We start from the raw sequence: 6,302 nt of genomic DNA, 5'->3' as shown, positions 1-6,302 counted from the left end.
ACACATTTTAATCAAACCCTTATCTTAAATTATTTTTCAGTGGTATAAATATCAATTGAATAATGAGCTGATTAAGTTAGAAAAACAAATTAAAGAAAAATAAAGTACAAATTTGATAATTATACCAGAGTTGGGGGGTACTTGTACTTGTAGTAAAAGATTTATCATATTTGTTGAAATGTTATGTCATAGCATTCCTTAGTTATTTGTTTTAACCTTATTAATTCTTCTATATTATTTTTAAGGTATACTATATGCTCCATATTTCTAGTTTTTATGTAGTCGAGTAGATTCTTTTTCATAAGTATTCTTATTTGCTCCATATCTTTCCTCCAATATTCTAAGTATTCGTAATTTATCATTTTAGTCTGAGTAATACCAATCTGAATAATAATATCTACCATCAAAATCTATATTTTCTAACTCTTGTTCTATCCATTCAGTATTTAGTAACTCATCTTCAAAATCAAATATCTTTTCTCATATGAGTTTTCTTATATCTATTATTTCTATATCCTTAAGTATATACAAAATAAGTATCTTGATCCTATCTATCATTTCATCAGATAAGTAGTTAGTCATTTTATTTCATATGATGCTTATTTCAAAATATTCCCTTCAATCATATACATAACAAAATATGGTCATCTTAGATCACTATGTACTAGATTATCCTTATATAATTATGCTCCTTTATCACTATTAGCATGGTACGTTTGGATAATTTTTCCCTAAACAGCGCCCCAACTCTGGTTACTACCCTATCACGGCTTCTCTGCTTTACTGGTTTCACCTTTAGGATGGCATAGTTCTGGGAATTTTTCTCCTTTTCCTCTTTGCTAATAAACTTTAGAACATATTATCCTTCGAATAATTCTACTATATAGTAACTGACATGAATTTATTTTACTATATCATGATTGTCAGGAATTTATGAATTTAGTTATTCATAATTATAAATGGAAATACCTATTCTTGTAGGTTTGGTGATTCTGAGCTTTGATTTTCCATAGTTGAGTATAAAACTGAATATCTTATTAAATATTTTGAGAGATTTTTGGTTGTATACAAGGAGGCTTGCTTTCTATGTAGAAAGTCTTGCCTTAGATCTGCCAACGGCTCTTCTATTTATAATCTCTAAAATATGAAAAACGCAAAAACTGTTATTCCTAACTTTACACCTGTCCTACTTTTTACAAAAGTCAAAAAGTAATGAAATTATAAAGCTATTCCTATTCTACATTTGTCAAAAAAGGACAAAACTAGTAATGGCTATAAATAATTTACTTTTAAAAAGTCATAAAGTCTATACAATAGGTCCTAAAAAGTCAAAAAAGCTTAATTATATGTCTTTTTCATAGTTTTATCTTGTCTCCTTATTTATCTATTCATTGCTCCGTCGTTTTCTATCTTTTGTTTGTCTTCCAACTGGCTTCCTTAGCTTCTTTTATTCTAGTTAAAATTTTGGGATCATATTATTTTCTCCATTGCATTTTGAGCATAGGTGGTCTGGATATTTATGTCCTATTAATTTATAATATCTTGTCAGTAACTCTTCTGAAATAAATTCTTTCTTAATTGCTCTTGTGGTTGGTTGTTTTTTTTGGATTGAGTAATGTCAAAATCCATCTTTGGACTTCTTCCATATCTGACTGTCGTAACTCCCTTGAATTTGAATAGATCATTAGTTGGTCTCGTGAATAGTAACTCCAAATTGAGTTTCCATTAAGATAGTTATTTTCTAGCTCTTGGATAATTGTAGATATTCCAATGATTCATTTATTTGCGTAAAAATTAGGTATCTCAACTTTTGGTATCTTTGGTTGTTGCCCAATGTCTTCTGGTATAATCATATCTTTGGTTAATCCAATTTTCACAACTTGTATAACTGATTTTATTTCATCATATAATATCTCAGCTGGTGCGGTATAAAAATTTATAAAAAATAGGTTTCCTTTGGTTATTTTTTAATAAGTAGTGAATTCTTTGTATATTTCTTGTATAGTTGTTAGTTTATTTCCGTCTTAAGTATATACGGTATTCAGTAGTCCATAACTGAAACAAGCTCTAACTAGGTTTGGATTGGTTTTTGTTAGTGCGATTAACTTGTTGTATCCTTGTAGTTTTTGGGTTATATAGTTTATGTTTGGTTCTTGGATATTTGTAGCTTTGGGTTTAAGATTCAAGTAAGTTTGTATTTTGTGGATGTTTTCTATGTATAATCTAGTTATATGGTTATAGGCTTTTTTGTCTTGGTTCAAAGTTTCTAGATATGTGGTAGTTTGTGGGGGTATAAATAGAAGGTTTTTTGGTATTTTTGGTATAAATGATTTTTCAACTATCTTATTCATATTTAATCCTTGTCTATTAACTCCTTTTCTTGTACCTGCAGACATAGATTGATAAAGATTATGGGTTTTATGGAGTGTCCCAACGTCTCCTTTTAGCGTTGAAATTTCGATGTCTTCTGATTGATATAGATCTGTATTTTTAGTCATGCGGCTGACTTGTAGCTTTAGACTTCAGTTTAGCTTCATTAGTCTTTAGCTTTTCTACCTCATTGCCCATACTGTCCACTTTTGGTGAAAGCGTAGTTAGGATTTTGAGTATCTCTTCTAATGTATCATTTTCTGTTATATCAGTCTGTGTAGCTTTGTCTTGATATGTAATCTGCAATAACATTCTTGTTAGTACTGATTATTTCAACTGTAAATGTAAAATTCAATATATTTAATACCAATCTCCGTATTTCTTTTGTTGTTACTGAATTTTGATTTTCTTAGTTAGCCACCATCGGACCTGTGTATTATCTGTTCGTACAATAAATTTGTTATATACAATATATGGTTCAAATGCTAATAAACACATATAATGAACATAATTCTTTTCTATTTATTTCCCATTTAATTTCTGATTCGTTAAACGTTCTGAGTAATATCTACAATGATGTTCTAATTTTTCGTTTCCGTACCTGTATTTGAGTACTCTTCTGTAGTTGTGCTCACTCGTATCTGCTTCTACTATATATGTAAAATTTTATTTTCATCTTGAAATTATAATTTTGGCAGGTTTTTACAAAGTATCTTTATTTTTTGCACTTGTTTTTTTATCTTCTTCACTATAATTATATTCTACATCTTTTTTCAATTTTTTCTGTAATGGTTTTGAATTTTCTGCTAATTTTGGTATGTATTCTCTTACTTGATTTACTAATCCTAAAAATGATTGTAATTTCTTTTTGTATCTAATTCTTCTTTTGAATTTATTATTTTTTGTGCTATATGTTGTTGCATTTTTTCTTCATTTTTATCTATTTGTATTCCTAAAAATTCTATCTGGTTTTTTATTATTTCTGTCTTCTTTTCACTTAAGCTTATTCCTGAATTTTCTATTATATTTATAAATTGTTCTAATAATTTTAGGTGTTCTTCTTTAGTTTTTGATTATAGCAATATATCGTCTATGTATATTATACAATTAGGTAACTGTTTGAAATAATTATCCATAAAATGTTGATATCTACCTGGTGCATTTTTATATCCAAATGGCAGTACATTTCATTCATAAAATCATTATGATACCGTGAATGTAGTTAATTTTTTAGATTTTTCTTCTAATTTTAAATGGTAAAATCCTGATTTACAATCAAATTTTCTGAAATAATTATATCCTTGTATTTGTCTTTTTTTTTTTAATATTTTGTTTGGTATTGGATAATTATATGTCATAGTTTTTGCGTTTAGGTTTCTGTAGTCAATAACCATTCTACTTTTTCCTCTTTTTTGTTCACTATGTTTATTTACTAAAGAAGCACCCATGGCCTAATGGATAAGGCGTCTGACTTCTAATCAGGCGATTGTGGGTTCGAGTCCCACTGGGTGTGCATCATTTTTCTGTGTCTCGAGTCGGGGGTCTATCGAAAATAGCCTTTCTACTTCTTTAGAGGTAGAGGTATGGACTGTGTACATCTGGAACGCCCCGATTCCCATGAAACGGAACGCCACACAGTGCTCATGACCCCGAGGGACCACAAGCTAACCCTTCACTGATATCTGTATCTGTTCACTGCATAATATAATATGATAAATACGGAAACTGGCTAAATCTGGCCATAAGGTTCAAACATCTAAATATACAGTACTGAAAACTAAATATCACTACATCTGTCTGAAAAGCCTCTACACTGTCTGAACTGTGGAGTTAAAGGGACAATTCCCCAACTAACTCCGTCTACTAAAATCACCAAAACATTGAAATAGAATATCCTCGGATGATGAGGACTCACTGCTGCACCCACTGCTACAAGATCTGACAGCTAAATATACTCTGCATCTCGCTCTTCTAAACCTATTATAGGGAAAGCACCATAGCGTGAATGCGTTAGTACAAAGAATATACCGAGTATGCAAGGATAGGGTAAGGTAAAATATAAGGCTTATGCATAAACATAACAATCTGAATAATATGTATTCGCTAGAATAAACATATATAGAAACTCTGCAGTTACCAATTTTGAAACATATCTAATCAACAAAACACACATGGATGCATAAAGTACAACTGAAATCATCATGACACCGAATGTTACATTTTGAACGCTGGCACCCGAAAATAATAATACTGACAATAAGATACTGAGTATGTGAAGCTACTAGAGCTGACGTTTTTACTTATCCATACTGAGAAATCGGATAACTGATATTACTGATATTTGATACTCAAATTCACCAACTCTGGAACACTGAACAACTGAATCTGAGACCAACCCTCATCTAGAAGGAAGTCTCTAGAACACTGAACAACTGAATCTGAGATCAACCCTCATCTAGAAGGAAGTCTCTAGAACACTGAACAACTGAATCTGAGATCAACCCACATCTAGTAGGAAGTCTCTATACTCAACGATAATGATAATGGGTAAATAAGTTCGAGAGCAACCTTCATCTCACAGGAAGTCTCTCTATTTAATGATAATGATAGCAATACTGGGAGGCCTGTATCTGATAGCCTCAACTTCTACACATTAACTGAGTTCTTTTCTGAGACTGTTACTGAAACTGTGGGAGTGATCATTTAACCGAAATTCCTCACTTACCACAAGTGGGATCCAACCTGTACCCCAGCTAGAAGGGTGTCAATACTGCACCACCAGTAAAGACAACTGCATAAGACCCTCTACTATCAGGACCTCAAACGAGAATGGTGGGACCCTCTACTCACAGGACAACCACCTCATCTAACTCTCTTCTCATAGGATAGATGTCTCAACCTACACTGGCGACGTAGTTCTAGAGCATAAGGATTGCTACCAGGAATCAAACCCTCTATTCACAGGAATGTTCCCATCCTTAGCTCGCTCGGTGCTGAATCCTACTCCCAACTGAAAGATATTTAACCTGTTCTTAACTATACTCAACTGAACTGAATCTGTTCTCACATTATGATACTTTGTCAATATGACAAAGTTCGCTTGATTCCATTCTTTGGCAGAGTATTTCTAATTGCCACTTACTTTTAAGATAAGCTTACTATCTCACAAAATGTACAGAGGTATGTAACGAAGTGAATTGATATGTAAGATTTCAGAGCTTTATGGCCTGATTATTCGATAAAGAATGATTTTTGAGATTATTAAGTTTTCCCCAAGTTTTGAAACTAATCGGGAGTTCATTGTTTATCGCTCGATTGAGATTACCGTGAAACTGACTCGGCTCTAGACCAGCAGACTATTTCGGGCATACGTACCCCCAGCACACAATAGCATAAAGTAATACAAGATAGATAACTCATACACAACATACCCATAGGACATCATAAGCAACACATAATTGAGGACTTCATACTTAGCAAATCAAATGATCTCATTTTTTCATATAAGCATCCAATCGAACACGTGGGGAGCATGCTTTGGGTCCACAGCAAATACTACGCACAAACATCATAGTTACCTCAATAATTCATCATGGCATTCCATCATACACCCACAACGCACCACAAATTCAAGGAAATCAACTATCCATAGGAACAAAGCATTAATTTATCTTTTAAGACCTAATAAACCACAATGCATAGTTTCCTATTCTCTTAAATATTTTGTCAAACATATGGTAGACATAAGTTAAGCATATGGATATGGCATGAAATCATAATTTGGATAACAAACATGTCAAATACTTAATTTTAATTCTTCTTCACATTGGCATTTTAGCAATCACCTTACATGCACCATTTAGGGCATAGGTTTAATGCTCAATTTCATGCACCACAACACCATCATCCTTTAACTTCAACATCCACATTTC

General features: G+C 32.1%; 1 non-coding gene across 1 annotated transcript; it reads left to right on the top strand.

The window, feature by feature from the left end:
• The first annotated feature begins 3,810 nt into the window (after positions 1 to 3,810).
• On the top strand, positions 3,811 to 3,883 carry TRNAR-UCU. Its single transcript has one exon. It is a non-coding gene; the product is annotated as a tRNA-Arg (tRNA).
• Positions 3,884 to 6,302: the final 2,419 nt, after the last annotated feature.

Source organism: Capsicum annuum, unplaced genomic scaffold (assembly GCF_002878395.1).
Source record: "Capsicum annuum cultivar UCD-10X-F1 unplaced genomic scaffold, UCD10Xv1.1 ctg81071, whole genome shotgun sequence".
Lineage (NCBI taxonomy): Eukaryota > Viridiplantae > Streptophyta > Magnoliopsida > Solanales > Solanaceae > Capsicum > Capsicum annuum.
This window is presented reverse-complemented; position numbering and strand designations above follow the sequence as displayed.